The sequence below is a fragment of the Colossoma macropomum genome, unplaced genomic scaffold, assembly GCF_904425465.1.
Source record: "Colossoma macropomum unplaced genomic scaffold, Colossoma_macropomum, whole genome shotgun sequence".
Lineage (NCBI taxonomy): Eukaryota > Metazoa > Chordata > Actinopteri > Characiformes > Serrasalmidae > Colossoma > Colossoma macropomum.
In genome coordinates, this window is record NW_023494787.1 from 21,417,377 (window position 1) to 21,440,920 (window position 23,544).

General features: G+C 38.6%; 1 protein-coding gene across 1 annotated transcript in view; it reads right to left on the reverse strand.

Annotated features, from left to right (window-relative positions):
• The window catches only part of gabbr2 (gamma-aminobutyric acid (GABA) B receptor, 2), a 245,769-nt gene that overhangs the window by 163,838 nt on the left and 58,387 nt on the right, over positions 1-23,544 (reverse strand). The window lies entirely within an intron of this gene.

Genomic DNA, 23,544 nt, shown 5'->3' on the forward strand with positions numbered 1-23,544 from the left:
TACTGATGATGTGTGCCTGACAGGACATGTTTCTACCCCACACTGTTCATCAACACAAAGGGTCTCAGCGGAATCCTATCTACACGGAAAAATTGTGATTTCTCTCACTCTGTGCATGTTGCGTGTGTGCGTCAATGGCCCCCAACAGTGTCACCGTGATGCATCTAGTGCCCTAGCTTAGCATGGAGGCAGGTTGCATACTCCTTTGTTATTTGCCCTCTGTTATCTAGCTCACTGCCGCTGGCTAGCCTTGGTGGTAAGCTGGAAAGTAGCTCTGTGTGTAAGCCTCTCTTTGCCAGTGTTCAGCCTTTCCAACCCCAAAACTCCTACAGGCCTCCTCGTGGTGACTCAAAGTAACTGGTTGTTTTGCAATTCCAGGCTAATTGGGCAAGGAATGTAGGAACTGCAGTGGGCTACTGAGATGTGGTGTCCACCATCCTCAGCTTCACTGCCTCATGAGTAAGACTTTAAAGACAAAAAGGAGTGGAGCCTGAGGGAAAAGCATGGCAGCCAAGACTCAACAATCCAGACTTCCAGCAGTCTCTTGTGGTTTGTGGTTGTGGAGAGCTACCAGTCATCCATGGTTCTTTTTGCTAATGCTATATCTTGCCATTACTATGCACCAATAATCAAGATCATGGGGATGAAAAGTGCCCAACCCCGACACCTTTTTAAAGCTGCATTGTTCAGGTATCTTCTCCATAAATGTGGATCTTTATCCAGGATGTCTAGTAGTAACCGAGAGTCTGGCGACACAAGCATGTCTGAACGCTCAAGAAGCTCATATTCAGACTTCTGAACATCAGTGGCAAATGGCAATGGTTTCTGCCAAACTGAGTGGCAACTGCCTTTGGGAGACTTCTGTATGACTGAGCAGTGCTTTTTGGGGACCACCCTACCCCCACTGGTCAAGGATGTGCCTAAGAATTACCCAGGAAACTGCACCTATCAGGACATTTCACAACACCAAAAATACCCGTCAGCTTAGCAGACTGGAACATCAGGAAATGCACAGTAGGACTGGGGATAAACATTATATTTACTGATCACAACAAAGAGCAACCCTCATAGGCAGTGAACTAAAGTACAGAATCAATATAGTTGCACTTAATGAGACTAAATTTCTTAAGGAGGGTTCACTCAGGTCAGTGAACCATCTACAGAGGTTATTAAGATGGTCTAAATTAACACTGTGTTCACTTTGCTGCAAAAAACAGTCATGTCTTCAAACTCACTAAAATACCAGCAGGCCTAAAGCATTAAACACAACCAACACAGGCAAAATCATCTATCTGAGTGGAAGAATGAATAGGAACATGTAAACTTTGAGTGGAATGATTGGAGATTACAGCATTGGAAAGGTCAATGTCAGTGAAATCAGACAGCACAACCTCACTAAAACAAACACCATATTTTAAGCAAAAGAGCAAACTCAAAACACCATGGATGCTTACTGAGACCACACAAGGGTATTTTATTGATCATAGTACAGTCAGACAAATTTATCATAAGGACATTTTGCTCAAAATAACAAGAGTCAAGTGGTGAACTGACTATCATATGATGCTGGTTGAAGACTGCAGGGTCATTCTTTACATCATTAAAAAAATAATCCTTAAAACAGAGCAACCTGGGAATCTGCAACTAGATTGCTGTTATGTAGCTGAGAAATTGAAAATCTCTGAAAAAGCCTCAAAGACATGCAAGAGTTAGTGCTTACTAAGTCATGAGGCTGCTGCCCAAACCACTGAGGTCAAACTGCATTTCTCCTGGACCACGTGCACAGTAAATACAGGAACACTAGATAAACCAAGAGTGAGGTCCAAGGCCTACTTTGAACCCAGAAAAACGAATGATGGAAATGCAAAGGACAACAAATATAGACACAGTACATACACATATACGATATGCACAACTTTAGTTTCAGGCCAAATGAAGCAGGTACAACAGTTTTCCATGTCAGGCCCACCTTCCACTATCCATTTTAATGAACAGGTAACCTCTTGCCATTAATAACATATTAGGAAAATTACAACCACTCCTGTCCACCACTAAGGTTTTAGCAAAAATCTTTTGGTTATTTCGCTGTCTGAATTTATTGTTTCAAAAACACAGTGTGGTTTCTACAAGACGTGAGGTATGCAAAGCTATTGACATGACATTTGTCACAAGACTGCTGACAGGGAACAACACCAGAACCTGCTCATCACATCTGTGAATTTATCAAAGACAGTAGAATAGGAGGTTTTATAAGAAATTCTTCAAAAATTTGTATGTCTACCAAAGTTACTCTGCCTCCTGAATGCTGTAGGGTCATAACTGAAAGTCAGAGATCACAGCCTTTCATTGTGCAAACTGGAGTTAGAGAGGGATGGGCTTTTTACTATTTTTCTGGTGTGCGTGTGACTGCTTTGCAATGCTAGGGAATAGAGCAAGAGGCAGAAGTCACTGTTGATTTCAGATTTATGGGAACATATTCAATATCAGAAGACTACAGGCTACTCCTAAACTCTGATCTGAGCAGATCACTGAGCCACAGCATGCTGATGACTTTGCAGTGGCAGCTCACAAGCCAGAGGCCCTGCAGCCAACTACAGCTACTGTTACAATCCACAGAGACATGCAACTGAAACTCAACACACAGAAGCATATCTGTCAGTGGTGCACCTTCGAAACAGCCAATCAGCGACAACGGCTCATTACAGCTCCCTGCTTTAAATGCCTTGGCACTCCTAGCATTCCTAGGCCCATACTTATTAAGCAAGAGTAAGAACACTGATCATCAATCCATGTAGTCCTATTCACTGGTATGTCACAGTCATAAACTGATGCCTTGATGAAAAAATTCTGAATCGCCTCAAAAAGCCAGTGCATGTGTTGGAAAACTCAGAAAGAGAGTGTTTTAACCTTTCCTAGGTTCAGCATTTTCTTTCCTTTTGTAAAGGTGTGAAACCTAGACTATACCACTGGCAGCTGAAAACCCTGAAAGTCTTTGAGATCCACTGTCTCCAGAAGATGCTTTCAATTACTTAAGGAGTTCTCCGATGTGGAATCCACTACTATACCAATACAAAGAGCACAGAATCTACCATATATCACCATCGACTTAGATGGGTAGGGTATGTTATCAAAATACCTGATCCCTCAGTCCCTTTGCAAGCGTTTTATTGCCAGCTACACAGAGTGTAGTGTATGGCTGATGGCCAAAAATAGTGGCACAAGGACAAGCGAAATCTACACTAAAGCCCCTTTCACACACGTTTATCCAGGTTTTTAATGATAATTACACAAGGTAAAGAGTGAACACAAGCTCGAGTTAGAATCCCAGTAGAGTTGAAATGGCAATCAAGACCTAGTACAATACCAGGAGAATTAACGGATGTGAACAGAAGCTGTTACTTTACTGGGAAAACGGGGTGAGCAATGTGACTATATTTTCATTGTTATTGTGATATCACTATATGCTTTTATAAACAGTCAAGTTTTCAGTTTTCATGGAGAAAAATGATGCATGAGTGTATTTTGTACAAGGTTCAAAAATGAAGGAGCTGTTGGCTGCTCATGCTGAGGACAAGCATGAATGCAAGCATCCTGATAAACAAGAATGGAAGAATGTGTCAGTCTAGGACTGAGCCCGATTAATTGAGCAACCATGGTACCAGACCCCAGTGATGGTAAAAACTTATTTACTACCGGTTTAAAAAAGCACTGGATAATTATTGATTTTTTTTCATGCATATCATTGCAAGACACTAGCATTGCAACAAGTGAACATAACTGAAATTGAATATATTGAGGGATACAACATCCTACATCAGTGTTGTACCTAATATAGATGAGAATGCGCTCAGAGGGAGGCACTGTGCGCTGTTGCTGCAGGCAGACAACAGGCCTGTTCAAAAAGCCATCTATGGTGCAGTGTACGTTTAAGGACGTCCTCAGACCACAGTGCCAGGTTTCAGAGATCAGACAGAACAGCTTAGGGGAAAACACGGTCATGCCTCAGCTCTCATACAATCAGGCTAAGCTAAGTAGCTACATACACCACAGCATGAGATGATAATTTTCATATGACAATTCTATTCTTTCTTATTAGATTAATTTAAGTATCATGACCAATTAGAGATTATTTCACAAAGATTAACTCTTCACTTTCCACACAGTTATCCAAATAAGAGAATTCTGTTACTGACACAGCCCAAACTATAAATCTTCTTGCCGGCTGTTCATTTTGGCATTCTCCTTTTGTCAGGGAATTGGCCGTATGGAAGTAAAACACACTCAACATCAGCAAACGCAGCATGAAAAGATGCCTGCTCATGGAACTTCACCTGCTCCTATAAATCGAAATTTGAAACTAATGTACAGCCAAAATAGAACTGTACAGTAATCAGAAGACTTAGAAGTTAATCTTCTAAGCAACCATAAATAAGTAAATAAAGTGATCTGTATCTGCATGTATATGTATGCATGTTACACGTACCATCATATTAGCAACGTGTTACAGTCATCAGTAATTCAATGCTGAGTTAAAAAAGCTGAAATAAGTTAGTACTGAATAAAATATAATACACACTACTGATATTTAAATATATTTATGTTTAAAACACTGTTCCAGACACCGGTCTGAAACCAGCCCAACTCTTTGAAGCACTTAGCTGAAAATAGCTGAAAAGAGGCAGTATCTTAGACTTTCTGCAGCCTTGCATACTGAAAGCTGTCATAGTAATTAAAGAAAGAAAGAGCAGAGTCAAGTCACTACTTTAAAGCTTTTCCTATCCTAATAAAAATGTACTCTGTAGCCCCCCATGGGCTCAATGAATTGCCTTACTGATGCTTTCAGAATTACAGTAAAAAAAGTAATGTCAAAACGTTTAGTACACTGAATGTGTCTGCAGTAAGTCTAAACACATGGCATTCTACGTTCACAATAATTATTTATATATACCCAATGCTCTCCAGTCCTGAAGAAACCACTTTCTTCATGTGTTTGTTTATACTATGGTCCATTCAGGGAATTGTGTGAGTGCGTGTATGTGTTTGTGTGTGTATGCACATGCGTGTGTGTATCAGTATGAGCACAGCTGTGTAAAGAAAACACCAACTGTCAGAGGAAAGATGTTTGATTGAGTAGAGGAGAGCAGCCAAGTATCCAAGTGCTTGGAAAATTGTGTATTTTCTCCCAGTCTCCCTTGTGGAAATAAGAGCTAAGTGCTTCTGAGGGAGCAGCTTAGTAATATTTCTTATTTCGGTTAAAGCTGAGGTGAAGAAAATCCACATACACTTGCTGGCCACTTTATTAGAAACACTTAACTTGTTGGTACAGTTTGATAGAAATGGCACAATACCACACTTTCTCTTCCAATACCGATATTGAAACTGTAAGTATCAGCTGATACTGATACCAATCTAATCGTTTATCTTTGAAAACAACAAAGGTTTTTAAAAACGAATGAACAGAGAATTACTGAGTCAGGAGAAAAAAAAACATTAAAAAACAAATATGGGCTCCCGAGCGGCGCAACCGTCTAAGCGTTGGCCCTATCATCAGGAGATCGCGAGTTCGATCCCTGGTGATGCTACAGCCATCCGTAGCCGGGAGTCCGAGAGAGCACAGTTGGCCTCGCTCTCTCTGGGTGGGTAGGATGGCCCCTCCTTCTTCCCCCATCACTCAGCGAGATGCTAGTCAGTACAGGCGTCTGTTAGCTGACGTAACAGATCTGGCGGTTGGCGCTTTCCTCCGAGAGCGTTCGGCTGTCCAGTGACGTTGCGTGAGGATATGGTGACAACAGTAGACAATTCACTCACAGACATGTCATTCACCAGGTTTTGACCAAGTTCATACTCACAATCATCAGACTGATCTGCTCCACGAAAGGGTCTGAAGCACTTCTGACATTACAAAATATTTGTTCACATGTTGAGAGCAATTACAAATTTCCACCAGAGAGGGCTCCAAAACCTACCCAAAAAATTTAGTTTTCAGGACAAAAAAAAACCCATAGCAGAACATTCAAGGTCTACCAGAGTCCAATTTTTGACCCTGCTATATTACTTATTAATATAATAGCATATACATAATAATAATGTAATAGCTTTTATTTTAATTGAATGTATTTATTTATCTTCATGAAAAGACAGGATTTTTTTTCCTCTATGGATAAACATTTTAAAGAGTTTTTACTTTAGAAAGATTTCCTTGTTTCTTGATTTTTGTTTCTTTTTTTTCTTTTTTTAAACAACAGCCAATGGTCAGACAATTTTACAATGGTCATTACATTATAAAAGTATGTTCAAAATAAAACACTTAATCAAAATATATTTGATGTGACTTATTTTATTAGTTGACTGGACTAATTATGAATAGTTAAGCATTTAAGTGTAACCATTTACTCATGTTAGTTGTTTAATCTAAATGGTCTCCAACCTTGTGCCTGGAGACCGTCCTGCAGAGCCTAGGTTCAACCACAATTTGCCACACCTGCTCCAGCTAATCAACTTCTTCCAAAGTCCCTGATTGGCTGGATCAGAGGTACTAGAGTTAAAAAAGGGTTGGGGCAGCTTATTGGATATAAGTTGGAACTAAACTCTGCAGGAAGGTAGCTCCACAGGACCAGGGTTAGGGACCACTGGTTTATCTGGACCTCTGTAAGCAAGAAATGTGTAACTGTACCTTTGTGAGTTTTAGTTGAATATCACTGTTCTAATCCTTCTTTAGTGGTCAGTTCCCTACCTCAGCACCAGTGCTGGCTGGATGTGACTACTCTCAGCACAACATCCACAAACACACCTCTACCACGATGGTGTCACAGCTATGCTGAGAGTGGTCCACTAGCCAAACAACATTTAGTGGTGGGTCTATGGTGGTCTCTTTCCACTGATGAACTCTGCATAAAGAAGCTAATAAGATATGCAGCAACAGACACGCTACAGTCAATAATTGTAAACCTACAATCTGCTGCTATGTGGTAAATGTACCTGATAAAATGTCCTATGAATGTTTATGGGATGTGTTCCAATAAACAAGCAATTCAGTGTATACTGGAGCCTTTTCAGTGATGACACAGCAGCCATTTGGTTATATCAATGTAATATTCCATTCCTAGCGCTGTTCATGGCTTCAGTGCTGAAGAAAGAGTGAATGAGCAGCCATTACAGCACTTCCACCCACCATCACACTCACAGCACACACACAGCGCTGATGATGATTAACTCTGATACTAGCGCTCGGTGTAGCATGCTGCTAAAGAGGAAGAGACTGCACACATATACTCTCTATTATGCACACAGACCCACACATACGCACAACAGCACATGCACAGGGAAAGTACAGCAAATACATTTAATCTCATTAAGGTATATGCGATGATGCACCATTGCAGAGTGCAAGCTATAAAAGGAGTCATTACTCATTACGGTAAGCTTCATAAAGCATTTATAAGGTACATATAAACAGCATATCACATGCCACAGGCATTCAAGGAGCAACATTTTAAGCATGTCATCTCGTGCTGAGCAGAATGTGACAAGTCCCAGCACCCACTACAGCTGACGCTTAAAAAGGGAAGTTCACTTATTTCGGCATAATTCTGTGATTAAGATGAAAACAAATTCAGAGTGGTTTGCTGTAAAATTATTTATTTTATCAACTTGGATTTGTTAACAGTGATGGTGACAGGAACCAGGGCTTGCAATGTCACACAAATACTGCCATTTTATTTACTATCTAAAGCAACCAATGAACCTGCTTGAAAAAAAAACCCAAAATGTGTTATGTGCAAAAGTTAGAGCAAATTATGTATATAATAAATATTTTATGTTTTATATTTTTAGTACATATTAAACTCTAAAACTCTGCAGAAAAATGCCATATTTAAGCATGTTCCCTGTAGAGAACATGCTAACATACTTTTACTTAGAAAATCAAAAACATGTAAATTGACAGGTGGTGTTTTGCGTAATATTGCGTGCTTTTATTATCAACAGGGATAACTTCTAAAGGTTAAACATGCAAGCACTGAACTATACTGAAATATATGAAAACTTTTTATGTTGCCCTCATGTTTCATAAAAAAGGCACTGCCTCATGCAGCTAAAGCAGATATTTTGTCATGCAGCACAAGTGCTCTCAAAACCCTCCTGCTGTGCAACTACAAGTCAGCAGCCAAACGCTCAGTAGCCATATTCAGTCAGGTAAACACGCTCAGACCAGACATTTTACACCCAGCGGTTTTTGGGTTACAGTCAAGAATTGGAGCGTTTTCGCACACTATCGATTGAAGTGCAAATGTGCAGTGCATATAGATGTGAATGGCACTGCTGCACACAAGTCATTAGCCTGAGCAGCGCAGCAAAGAGGTGGGCTAAATTGCTCAGTTAATGGCCTTCTAACACACTCTAAATGGACTATTATCACAGCTTTTCAAATGGAGCTCTCAACCTCACTCACAGAAAAGGAGAATCAAACTGCAGATCATATTCTTACATCTTATGTAACTTCCTTTTCTGTATTTGACAGGAAATATGTATAATGAAGGAATTAATTATATCATTGCGTCTCCGCCAGTGGTACAACATGTGAGCTATATTTTTGCGTCATAGGCCTCAGGCACTGTAGCAACCACAACATGCAGAGTAACAGAAAATCTGTGTTGTTTTCCTCAAAAAGGAAATCTGCTGTCTGATTTTATACACACACACAAACACACACACACACGTATATATCTATATCTATATATATATATATATATATATATATATATATATGTGTGTGTGTGTGTGTATGTATATATATATATATATATATATATATGTTATATATGATAGTATCTTACACAATGTAGATTTAAATAGTATAAACTAGACATTACTAAACATCACTACATAGACAAACTAAACATTTTAAAATATTATAACATAAAAGTTTGGGCACCCTTGTCAAATGAAAAGTTTAGTTGATTTTCTAAGTGAAAATAAGTGAACACATTCTCTAGAGAGAACAAATTTCTGCACAATGTAATGCACAATAAACTGTTTATTTGCTGAATTTAATATATTGAGAGAAAATATAAACATAAAATGTGGCCTGTGCAAAAATTATTTTATTTATTTCTTTTTTCCAATATGTTCAATTCAGCAAATAAGAAACTGTGCACTAAAGCTAGCAGACAAACGTCATATTCTGTCCCCTGTAGAGGATGTGTTAACTTTTCTTCATTTAGAAAATCAACAAGTCATTTGATTAGGTGTGTGGACACTTTTTTACGATTGTACGAGGCATTCTGGACATTAATTTTATTAACCTCATTCCAGATTTTATACAGCTTTCTCAGTCATTTAAGAATCCCTAAAGCTCGTTCATCATTCAGAATATGCCTTTCTTAAATATTTCTTAATTAAATAAAAATCTATATCTTAATTATATCGAAAGCTATGAAATGCACAGGACAAACACATTAAAATAATTTTTATGCATTTATCTGAAGCCAAATTGGTTATATATTATTGAAAACACTGATTCCACTCAATGTTTAAATGGCAGTGTGCATGCAATTTAAAGAATGCTTCAGTTCAGATTACTGGATGATTGATGCACAGCTCGTGGTTTTAAATAGCAATCAGTAAGAGAATGAGTGTTCAAAAATGTCAGTGGCCTGCTGTGTTGAAAACATCCTCTTCTCAAATTCAACCTCAAGCATGCTCGAGGTCTCCACATCCTAACGCTCAATAAAACCCAACTAGGAAGCAATGAAAACAGAGGAGAGCAAAAAGGTGGCAGGAGATAAAGAAAGAGGAATGAAGTGAAAGAAAGAGAGAGGCTTGCATTCAGTCTAATTAAACTGGATTGCCTCGGTGTGTAACTCAGAGAGGTAATCACCCATTTTGTCTGTGCTTCTATTGCACTGAATAAGCCTGGAGGAAGGGTGGGGGGCAAGCACGAATTGGAAATCAGTCTTACAGTGGTATAAATGTGTGTGTGTGCAGTCAATTAAAGATAAGGGAAAACCTACTGTACACAGAGGTGGGTGTGTCTCTAACAGGGGCACTCCTCTACTACAACTCAACTGTGCTCTCTCGCTCTCTTTCCCACACACTCTCTCTCCTCTCTGATTGTGAGTTTATGTTACAGATATTAGTGAGCTGTGTCAGACATTTAACAGGCCTTTATTGATCTCCAGCTTCAATCTAGCAAAAGCACTTTTTAATGGATTGTAATGGAGCTGCACTTTTAAGAGCAACTGCTCTCTAAATGTGGTTTAGTCTTTTCTCTCATTTCCCAAAATGCTTAAGGATTCTTTCTGATAAGAGCCAGGACATTTGCCTTGCCCCAGTAACAGCTTTTTTATTGGTTCTCTACAAGTGTGCTGAAAATCACTGCTCTGAAGGGTAAAAGTACTCACTGTGATTGCTAGTGTCTCTCAGACCATTGTACTGTATGGATCAGCATGTGCAGATGTTATGGTCTAACTCATAGCAGTTTATGGAATTGTGGCACATTTTAAGTCATTATGATCTTTGCAAATGTTGAGTCTGGAGTCTAGAAATTTGCAAATGCTTTTAATGAAGGAAAAAAACAGCTTTTCATGTTTCTGTCATCTTATACTCTGAATGGGCAGCTTTCAAATGGTCCCAGTTTTCCACCAGGAAGCACCCTTCGATTTCAAACATGAATACACTTCATAATGTGACATTAACACTATTTTCATCATAACAGAGAAAGAAGCAAACAGTCCATCAACATAACCAAATGACACATGTAAAATTAACCTAGGTACTACACTACAACAACTGTTTCATGTCCTCCATGTTTTGTTCACCTTCATATAAATGCCCACATCAGACGAATGAGTTCCTCCTTGGAGAAAACTACCACCCAACATGCACTTGAAAGTAGCATTAGACTGCCCATTTGTTTTCACAAAGTAAAGTAAAAGCTCCAATCTTGACATTGTTGGTTTGACATGGAGACCTCACAACATTTCCCAAAATCTCAAAATATGGATAGAACTGAGATAGCTACAATATACCTTTAGGATATATCACAAAGACTATATCAGAAAGATTATGTACAATTATATCAGGGGATATGAGAGACAGTTTTTTTTGGTGGGGTGGGGGTGGGGGGGTGTTGTAGGGGCAGTGGTGGTGGTAACCTTCATCATATGTACACTTCCATGCAAAAAATTGGGCCAAAATACTACTGGTTTTTACTAATGATTTTGGCCTGATAGAACAGGATCCAGTCAAATATACATTGTTACTTTCAAGACTAAATTTTGCATCTAAACACTGCAAGAACTGTATGACCTATAATATTACTATTTGATTAGAGCATTTGGCTCTGTTTTCTATAGCACAAAACAGTAGTCAACACATTTTCACACACAGTACCCACCCAGAACCCATCACAGGTCTAGAGGAGAAACTCCTAACAGTCTTGATGAGCTGCTGACACATGAGCCTTGGAGCCACTCAGAGTGGAAATGCAGCCTCTCTCTTCCAGAAATTCCATTACCACTGCACTATCTTCTTACAGATGTCTGGGTTGTGCCTGTTATTTCTAATGCTCTACACTGCTTAAGGTAAATGAGAATACAGACTCAATTGCAAAGAATGAAACCGAAGACGAGCATCTATGTATAGCCAGGCATCGATGTCTGCTGATGTACTAGGGCATGAGTGGGGAACTCCGATCCTGGAGGGATGGACTCCTGCATAGTTCGGCGAGTTTCCTTCACACCTGGCTCAACTCAGCATGTGATTTCCAGGTTTGGTGGTCATGTTGGAGCAGGGAAATCAGCTCCTCAGTTCTTCAATAACTGTGCTGGACTCCAGTCCTCAGTTGTAAAAGGACTTGACCAGTACATAGGTTAGTCAATAATATTGGTTGACATTGATCTATGACTTCATAGGTATCATTGCTAACAGTTAAAATAACGAGGCAATAAATAGCGACTATTTTGCTCGTGGCATCACTGAGATTTGGACTCACTATCTCCTGACAAAAGGCAATAGCTGTCACCAGGGAGCCCAATGTAAAACACTCTGTATTTAACTATATGACAGCAATACAACCTGAAATGGTGAATCTGAACACAAAAAAGCACAGTTGTAAAATGGGTCACAACCAATCCTTTAGCATCAGAATAACATGTAAGTAATAAACAGAAACCAAAACCACAAAGAATTCTGTTTAATGAGGAACTTTATAAAGCGGCAACAATTGACAATCCTATCTGTCAGTAATGTACCATTTAACTAAACTACTGAATAAATGTATACATTTAAAATTATACATTACATTATCCGATTATCGGTCTCACCATCGTCCACAAAATGCGAATATCAGTGGAGCCCTATGATTTACTTAGTAAAGAATCAGTGATGAGCCAATGTGAGTGAAGATGCAGACACTGACGTGGAGATGCTTACAGAGGCCTAATTTGCACAGCAGCGCAGAATTAATTGTATCCCCGACATCTCCCAGGTGCTGCAGTACCTTAATGCAGCTGCTTTAAAGCTGTGCATTGCTAATGTGTTTTGGAAACAGTGGTAAGCCTCAGCATACTCAGTTTTATCTGCAACTCCCATGTTGAGAAGACTAAGCACCCTCTCTCCCTGAGTAATTTAAGCGTGAAGCAGGTGGGTCACAGTGTAGCGTGGATGGGACAACTGGCCACAGCTATTTCAATCTCACTGCTATGGGCAGGCTGTACCACTAGCATGGCTGCATGAATGTAACATTTATGCAACACAGTGTCCAAAATGAGATTTGAATCAAAACATTATGCCTTATTTTTTTCCCCAATATGTTAAATTCAGCAAGTAAGCAGTCAAAGTAACTTGCATTACAATGTGCAGAAGTGTGCTGTCTTTAAAGGACATGTGAACTTATTTTCAATTAGAAAATCAACAAAACATATAGTTTGAGCACGGGTGCCCAAACATTTGCATACAGTCTTATTCCTATAGAAATGTATCGATATGAAACACTATTTAGACAATAGTGTCAATAAGAAAACCCCAATAGATCTGCTTTTGATTATAAGGGCTTTAAGAATGCTATACAAATTTGATTGCTTATGTCTACAAACTTCCAGAAAGGCGCTTATGCTTGTTTTCCTCAATGTCATTCCTTGGAGTCATAGCTACTTTCTCATTTTCAGTGATCCACACTTCAGCAGTGTTAACTTAAACTGTCCAGTAACTATAAATGGTTTCCACTGAGCTGGCATCACTCTACTCTTACAAGTTCTGCTTACTCTTGAATGAATTAGGTTAATTTTAACCAGCCTAGTTGTGTTAACCTCTCGTTTAATTATCCCAATGCTTTATTCAATATGTTGTTCGATTGCCTTAATCTCAACATAAAATGTCATTATGGTAAGAATAACAAAAACATGTCAAATGCAAATGTTTAGCAAGAAAATAAGCTATAACACAAAAATAACATCATTATGCAAAGGGAACAAATAAAAAACTATATAAAATAAGAGTTAATAGAAATCCAAAGCCGCTAAGAATTCCGGGAAGCTTTTTGGACAAAAGACTCTTCAGTCTGAAGAACTTACCCCAATAAATGGATCCTAACTAGCTTTGCTTAAGTAATTAATGCGTTACACAAAAAATAGTAAGGGTTACTAGATTTGCATGATTACGTTTAAAGAGTAAAGTAAACCAAAAAAATTAAGCAAGTGCAATTGTTTTATTTTACAGTGCATTAATCTTTTAGTCCCTCTCAACAAGCCACCCAGCCTGTTAAATGATAGAGGAAAAACTGCTGTCTATATGTATCAATTTTGGATTGGTATCTGAATAGTCCCTGTAAATTATACACAGTTACTAAAAGTACTGAGAAACAATCTGGGGAAACAGGTGCTCTCCAACAGTACCAGAGTTAAGAGTTAGTGATGTTAATGTATATGTAGTTCAATATAAGTGAAACACAAGAAAGCAGACTGCTATTTGTTAGAGTGTACTGTTATGGCTGCACAGAGATTTAAAAGCTAAATGCAGTGCACAGTGAAACCTGCTTGCCATGGCACCAATCTGAGCCATCAGCAGCTTCACAGCCGCTAGTCACCACGCTAACACAACGATGTTGTCTTTTGTCAGTCTAGAATCGTAACAAGACACTTAACCCCATGCTGCTCCAGGGGGAATGTCCTCAAGTCCTTTAATGTACGCTGCTTTGGGCGAAAGTGTCAGCTAAATTACTAAATGTAAATGTAAAATATCAGACAAGGAAAGCATTCAAAATCAGCAGAACAGTTCCTGCTAATTATTCTACAACCCACTCCTGCTAGTGCAGTGATTAGCAGACTATTAACAGTGTCATGTGAAATCCTGAGTTGCGTACTAATATCACATGTAGCTAACAAATGCACTGTCCCTGAGTAACAACACTTCAACAAGGTTATGCTGTGGGAAGATGTCATCATGATAAAACTTCATGAGAGTAATATCTGCATAACTGGAGAGTGATTCTGCTGATCTTTCATCTTTTCTAGTCACATAATATGGACACTTTATCGGTTAATAATAGTTTAAAATTATCATAGTGCTTCTGTTGTTACACTCATGTTGTTATTCTGCCATTAGGCCTATTTCAGCTTCAGTAACACTACTTGTGTATAAAATGTAGACTATTTAAAGTCTCATTAAGGACTACCTCAAGTTATATCACATATAAATATTTATCTGCATGCAAGAACACATTTGAAAAATCACAGCGCTGTTTAAGCATATCGAAACAAGCCTCTTGGCCAGAGTGAAACACAGCAGCGTGTAGAATTGGCACGGTCAGTGTGCTACAGTGATATCTATCACTGGATAAAAGATGCATGAGGCTTCCTTCATTGTTTAATGTATTATGTTTTTTTCTCCCCAAGCAAGTGAGCTCATTCAAAGTGCAATTCCAATCAGTGAAAGTTTATTATTGTTTTGTTTATTTAATTAACAATAAAATGTGACGGATATATGACTTCTATTCCTATCCAAGTATTTTCTTTTTCAAAGGCATACTATAATAATCTACATATTTTTGGCTTTGTTATATTACAACAATATGTTCAAATAGAAAACAGAATTGTTTGTGATCTGTATGTAACTCCCCCTAGTTATTATTCATAACACCATCACCCCACACACAACAGACCAGGGTCAATCGATAAACAATATCAGAATTTGCGGCTTTACATTAGTTTGCTAACATTAAGTTATTTGCTGCAGGATCAGGCCATGCTGATTTTGTCAAACACAAACAAAAGTCATTTTACACATGTTAGCCTAACATCAGAAATACAATGACGCATTAAGTTTTTTAAATTACTTTTTGTCTGTTTTTGCATCCAACTGCTTAGCAACACAGACGGCAATTTCACACAGTAACGTAACAAGAAACAGAGCAATAAGGCCCGGTTGTATTACCGTCTGTGTTGATACTACCATGGTCATTGTGGCCCTATTCAAAATGTCAAGGTTTATTGTTGTATTGATGCCAATGTTACTGAGTATTAAAAAGGCTCTGGCAAATTATATGATACAGACCACAACTGAAAAAGAAACACAAACACAGTAAACAAAAAACCCATTCATGATCAACGTCTTCATCTTGGCATCACACCAGAATATTTTCCCTTCTCGTCTGCGGGGGGGGGGTGTGCCATGTATGGGAGGCATTCACAGCATCCAGAAGAAGCTTCTGACAGACTCTAAATACATCAGATTTTGTTTAATTAAACTGTATTATTGATGGATAGGCATTAATTATAGACTCTATTCACTGCTGTATTTCCTTGTTCGCGGCCTTTTTTCTAGAAGTAAATGATTCATAGCCCGCTCTTCAAAGTATTATGGAACATGTGACCTAAATAAGGAATATCAAAGCCAAATGCTAAAATAAGCTAAATTAAAACAGATCAAAGCAGGAAAAAATAAAAAGGTTAGTCCCTCAGGCTTGCATCGCAGAAACAGTTGTAATATCTATTGTCCTAAAATAAAGTAGTGCACTGTCTTTATAAGCTTACAAATGTCCTTTTTACATACCGTAATATACAATTCTGTTTTCATTCAGAATGTGTTTTGGGTCAGGAAATCAAGAATACAGAGGAGTATTACAGGGCCAGAGCATGTGAAATTCAGAGCGCATTAATCTTCAATTCTGCTTGAACAGGCACACAGAAACCCTGCGTTTGTCAAGGGGAAGGATGAGAGTCCTTCTGTAGTTTCACAGAAGCCTGAGCAGCATGTAAGGGAGCAATAAAATCATAATTGCATAATGAACAGTTGAGTATGTAACATGCATCTTTACGAAGGAGAGGTAGTTTGGAGTAAATGCAGCAGTATTTAGTAAGAAGATTAGAGCAACACAGCAGGGAATCGGCTAATGTTGCTAATGACTGTAAAGTGGACGCATCGCACTGAGAGATGGGTACAGACTCACAGCCAGAAGTGCCTACAGACAGCATGGCCCTCAAATATCCTGCAGCCAGTGCTGCTTCCAGTTGACCTATCCATACTCTGTGGATTCTTTTTGTAGCAACCGCTGCGAGGTTAGACAAGCTTTATGAGCCAGGTTATACATGGTTTTAATTACATGTACATGTGTGAAAGAAGGCTGATCTGTGTTTGTTCAGAGAGTTGGTTGTGCAGTTGCTAACAAGCATTTTCGGTACTGTTTTCTCTTTTTTAAAACCCTTCACACATTTAGCAGAACACTCTGTTTGGACCAAACCATGAACAAACGTTTCCTTGCTTAAATGTAATATGCATTTAGTGAGCACGATTTCTGAAATTCTTTCAGGCACATCTTGCTCAGTCTAACCTTTTAACGAAACTATGTATCAGTAAAACTCAAATTACGAATGCTTGCATACACCATTGCAAAACTATTGAAGCCTGACATAATAATAAACAGCATATCAATTTGCTAAGTGACAAACACTTCTGGACAACAATGAAAGCCCAAAAACTGAAAAACTGTAAACAGGCCAATCACATATACAATAGTCTGTTAACATTGAGAATACTGTAGGTGTGATGTGAAAGAGGACATGTGGCCAAAAGATGCAGACAAGGTATTTACGGTACCTGTGACTTTATTGCTAAACCATGTAAAGTACTAGTTTTCCACCACTTAATTTGTTCCTATGTAGTAGCTATACCATTATGTTTTACTGGCTTCCTGTTGTACTGAAGTTTAGAAAAAAACCCTATTAAAGGATTAACAAAAGAATAAAAAAAATAATTATAATATGAAAGAAAACTACAAATAATTCTTTACTACTTTTTAGATATACATAAAATAGTGTCTCTGCCTTAATGCCAACATTTGCTGTGTTGCAATAACACGCTACAATTTCTTATTGGGTTAAAAAAGATTTTTGCTGAAAATTCTGTCAACCTCGTCCAATGAACCAAATAATTTATTTGTAGGTGGACGAGATCAATTTTAAATATTATGTGCTTACTATAGCTGCAATCGTTTGCACCTAGTTTGCTTAAAATCAGACTGCTTGTCTAAGCAACAGCAGTAATATGCATGGCTAGCAGTTTAAATTCTAAGGCAAATGTGCACATGTGCAAGGACATGAATATGTACCCTCCAGGTCTCGCTGTATGATCTGTATGTATTAATTGGCTTCTTTAACTGTTTGTCTTCTTTAGCGGTGGCTAAATCCCTCTGAGGCAGGAAGAAGCCCTGGCCTCTGCACCTTAGACTACAAGCCAAATGGCCATTCTAATGTGTGTCATTTATCTCAGTCCTCCTATTACTGAGCAAGGGGAGGCCACAGACCATTTCCTTCAGTAACACTGAACTCTTTTCTGGTAGAAGTGGGCTCTTGCAGTGCAGAAACAGTGGACCATACAGTGGACCATCCCCATTGAAATGCCCCCAGCATTGCTGCTAGAGCTTGACCAATGATTTGGACTTAAACTTGGAGCCTATGAAATATGGATACAAAACAAGAAGGGATCTGACGTCAGCTGAGCAGCATACAGCAGCAGCACATCTTTTATTTACGAGTTTAGAATGGTGCTTAGAGGGACTGCAGTGAAAACCAGTTTTGCTTTTTCCTGCACAGGGAAAGAGTTTAAGAGGAAAAGGCAAGGAGAAAGCACAGGAGCGATTTCTCATTATAAAAGAGTCTATCTGACCGTGGAAAAAACAACCAATTGACTGGAGGAGGAAGAGTGGTACTCTTAAAGGAATAAGCCATCCATGTCAGACTCATTCTAAATGCCACAAACCTGGATTGGATTTGATTTGCTCATGTTCTGTCTAGGCTGTTCATCAGGCATTGCTCAGTGTTGCATCAAGGCTGGTGGTGATTAAGGGATTGCTACGCTGCAGTCATTTGAGCAGAAGAAGATTGAGATCATGTTCCAAGCTGAGAGAACACAGCCAGGCAGCCTTGGCACAGTGAGGGAACACAGAGGCCTTTGGCCATTCAGTGGCCAGTGTGCTTGAAGCAAGTCTTCCACACAAGGGCTATATGCATCAATCAACACTTAGAACGCCCAGAAAGTGCAGTTTGGGAATCTCACATTTAATGGGATTGTAAAAAATGTTATGTAAATGATCACAATTGAAAATATTCAATGATGATACCAGTTTTAATATCATATTAACTATTTAAATCTGCCACCAGAGGAGACACAATGCGTCCATATGCAGGCTAGCCAGAGTGAAACGCGTCACCATGTAGAATCTGCAATTTTTGTGTGCTTCTGTGTTTTCTATCATTGTATAAAAGATGAGTAAGATGGATGCAATGTGCTTTTGTCCGAGCTTATTCAGAACATGATTTGGATTGGCAAGAGCTTGTTAATGATTTATTTCATCAGAGTAACAATAAAATGCGAGTGATGTGTGACATATTCCTATTTCGATGTGTCTTCTTGTTCAAAAAGGAAGTTTATGACACAAAGTAAATCAAAATCTATTCAGCTTGAAGGATCTTGTTCCATGTATATGAAATAAACACAACAACAGCATTCAGAAAATGCCAGAAAGATCAGGCGTGCCTGTCTTGGAGACCAAAGTGCAATGTTTTTGCTGGGCCAAAGGACAAAAAGACTAAACAACATGCAATTAAAAATGGCAGGTAGGCTTTATATCCAAGTTTTATTTTTTATTATAACATTTCATAATATTTTGTTAACAAAAAAACGTATTTATTAATTTATAATACATCAATTTGTCACTGGGTGAGAGGGTTGGGCTCGGGTTTACTTTCTACTATGTCAAATCAGCCTCACAGGCCAACTTTGGCATGCAGGCCACACTTTGGGCAGCCCTGGTCATGACCACTATTTGACCAGGGGTGAAGGAATCAGAATGGCTGCACAAAATTAAAGTTTCTTATTATATAAAAGCTATAAATGCATTTTTGGCACTCTGTACTCTGAAACACTGTACTGCAGACAGGATTGATCCACAACAGATCAGTCTTGGATCAAATCTCTTCCAAGCATTTCTTGGCAAAGTTTTTTAGGGGCAGGCCAATTCACCCAAAAAGTAATGAAGTAGCGATTAGATCATCTGTATAAACCTCCCACAGGGGAGCCAAAATGAAGAGGAAATCACACTATGATACGTAAACTATTGCTGACAATTGTCCAGAACAGCCAAAGCTTGGGCTCCATTTCCTGCACTTTTTGCGTTTTCTTGCTCAGGTTAGTGTTATTTAACTCATCTGGTAAACATTTTGTGCCACCATATATACTACTTTAGCCTCTCCTGTATTTCACTGACAGCTTGTCATGTGTAGGTTCAGTGCTCTAGCACATTCAGAAAACATAGAGTGTCTTTCCTCCACATTATGTTACACAAGGCCTGTAAGAACAGAGCTAGTAGGGTGAGTGTGAATCTCTCACTAAAACCATGCTTGGGCATCATGAGTCACAATCAGGATGTGAGAGAGCTGCTTGTGGATCAGTCGTTACATAAATCCGAGGGCAGATGGTGCCTGCAAACTGATCACTGCGGCACCCGTCGCAATAATGTGTCTGTATTTGAGTGTGTGTGCTTTGAATTCCTCAAAGCTGATATCATGTCATAGTCTTTTTTTGACAAATCAAAGAAAAGCTTCTATTTCACTTCTAGCATTAATTCGTAATGAACTCAACTCAAATTGGCTTGACACTGTGCCCATGCCAGTTTGACTATAATATGTCAAACGTGTAGAAAAGCAATGCGCTTCTGAGAACAGGTAGAGCGTTAAAAAGTGATAGCTAAAAAATGCATTTACAGGCTGTACTTAGTTCTCAATAATAAAAAGACAGCCTAAGCACATGCTTACTTATAAATTCATTGTGTGAAAGGTGGGGGGGCTTGCAAAAAGCATTTCCATTCCCTTGATCATCTTAGTGTGCTAGCCGCCCTGCATGTGCCTGCATATGAATGACTCTGGAGCTAGCTGCTCTTCCCACTCTTGCAGCTGACGTCAGAGAGGAGGACAGTGTCTGCTGGAGTGTGTCGACAGCAGCCTGGTTCTGGCACCAGTTCGCCAGGGAGCAGATGAGAGCCTGTCGGCTCAGAGTGCAGCGCTGCCTGGATCTCACCCAACGCAGGGTGCTTACAGAGAGCAGAGACTATAAAGCCATCTATAAATCCTAATCTCCCCCTTAAGGCTGAAACTAAGGTCTAAAAAGAAAAACGTAGGAATATCTAAAAATGTAAAGCTGGTTTTTGGTGCTCCAGCAAAAAAGGCTTTTAATTGGATGCATTATGTTTTTATTACCATGTCAGCATGATAAATGATTAATGATTTAACTAATTTGTTTAACGTCGTTAACGCATTTTCCAAAACTGATGTAGTCCCATGCTAAAGCCTTGAAGACTGTGACTGCAGTCCTCTCATTCAAATACTGCTTTTAAATTGCTCATTTTTGTCCACTCATTTAGCTATAACAAAATCAGCATGAAGCTATAACAAAATGCACTGCTTTTTAATGGAAAAAAATCTTTATACAGGGTCTAATCTGGGCAAATAAGACAAATGCAATTAATCATTACATATTTAGTAATATAGTAATTACAGTGATAATAATTGTAATTATATTCATAATAATAACTACAGTAATAATAATAGATTTGAGACTGCACCACACTTTTCTGATTGTTTTGATGTCAAGCAATAACAAGAACATTGCAAAAATATAAAAATATTTTTTCTTTCCATGATAATTTTTCATGAAATTTGAACCATAATAAAATATCATCTGTTTAATTATGCAATGCTTTTGTGAACTCCAGAGACATCTGCAACATTTAAGGTTTAATCAAGAGCACCAGCAAAACTGCATCAACTAAAATGTGAACTCTTCCTGTTTTCTGCGCACTCTCACTACAAAATGGGTTCTTAATTCATTTATTCACTTAATGTCAGTGGTGGAAAATGGTCGATCTACAATAAGAACAGTGTAAACACTGACACAGCACAGTGATGCATAAACTAGGCTCCACTTGACCTCCACTGACCAGATGACTGGCCCATTTAGAGTCAGTTCCACAGAGCACGTTAAACTACCAGTGGCATGGTATTAATGCACAGTCATGTGCTATATCAAACTGTCAAAGTTAAACTGAGAGGAATGCATCCTATAAAGGTTTAAATAGGTCGGCTTACCTCAGGATGTAATTAGCTAAAGCGCTCTCACTATGCCTGCCTCGAACGCATGGTTGCTGCTAGCAACGGCAGTATTTCCTATAGCACTACTGCATACTATTCCCTTTCCATCCTGTTCCTTAGATGGTCCATATCAGGCCATGTGACTTAGTTTGAAATAATGTACATTTCTAAGATTACCAACTGAGTGGTGTCAAAAACAATAGACATATTTTAAAAACATTTCTCATTGAAGATGACTGTGTCAATATTTCATCCGCTTATGATGACAAAGTAATATAGGCTCTTACTATCAACACATCAATGATTGCATCGACAGATCTGTGCAAAACTAATATCAGCAGAATAACGAGTTTGCCAACATTTTCTTTATAAAGAGAAATATTCAATTCATAATACCAAATATAACAAACAACCATTTTCAATGGCCATGCATTCTCCAAACAGGTAAACACACAGCAGATTTTATACAGGGACAAATTAACACGGTCAAGTGCAAGGTCACATTTGCAACCCTATTAGCAACGAATTTCAGCCTGTGGAAACCACATGTGAACTGGAATTTGCTTATCATCACACAAAACACAGCAGTAATACAGATAGCAGGTTGTAATAACACCAAAACAGTCTTTTCTGTCCTCATTTGCCTCTCTCTGATCCAACCGATCACTATCGCACAAGTGCTTTTTCATGTGTGCGCTAAGGGAGGATGAAATGTCTGCGCTGAACCTAATCATTCTTTTACAATCTGGGTGACATTCAGTTTGATTCAAAGCAACATGATGGGTTTTACAGCAGCAAAGTGACATGAGAGAGGAGCCTTTTAAAGCCACTAAATGACAATTGACAATCTGAAGATCACAAAAGCTGTGTGGCACTACTTAACTGTAGTAATGTATTGACGTAAAAAAGTGCATGAAAGACGGCATCACAATGGACATGCAGCTGCTTACCTCCTGCTTTATAATCTGAAACCTTTCCACGTATATAACAGGCTTCTCTTTGGTTTTCTATTGAGTTTACCATGTTTAATAAAACATGAAATATAAAATACGTCAACTTTTGCAGGGGCCCACATTTCAAATTTACCATTTTAAAATCAGTAAATAAACAGTAACTGTGCAGTAAAGTGGGCAAAAGTTTGTTCTCTGCATGTGTCTGCAAACCTTGGTTTGAAAACCAGTGAACACAGGCTTCCAGACAGTCATACAACATAAAGTTTTCCTACTTTGATATACACTGACACCCAGAAAAGGACTCTGTAACTCTTGAGCTCAAAAGTCTACTGAAGGCTATTTGTTCAAGCTGTAACACATCTAATTCCATCTATGAAACTATTCCAATCAGTGCCATACAAGCAAGTTACATTTCTATCTTTCTCTCTCTTTCACAAACCTCTCATAAGGGATGTTTTAACCAAGCTCCAGATCAAGAATATCTACTATGTTAATTTGGCATTCTTCTCGAATGTGCTTTTTAATTAAAAATAAAGGTAGCCTGCAGTATCTTGGAGCAATGAGTTGATGCTTAGTTCCGATGGGGCTAGATAATGCTTTTCCTTAATGTTCATCTCCTCTGCTCATTGTGAAATAGATCAGGCTTGCACGGATTAAAGAAGACTAATTAGAGATCTATTCTGCTGAGGTTAATGGGAGATTAATCCACAAGTTAGGACATCCGAGAGCCCATCCCACTGTTCGGTCCCTCAGGAGGAACCGGCCAATCAGTCTGAGAAGAGGAGATGAATCAATTAACCAAAAAGCAAACACACTCATTTTGCTTGCCATACTTTCTTTCAGTCTTGACATAGAAAGAGAAAATCAAATAGAAATTTTACTGACTGGTCAATATTTTTGCATAGTTCCGTCATTGGGAGTGGTTTATAGCGTGCTCTTCTACAGAAATTTAC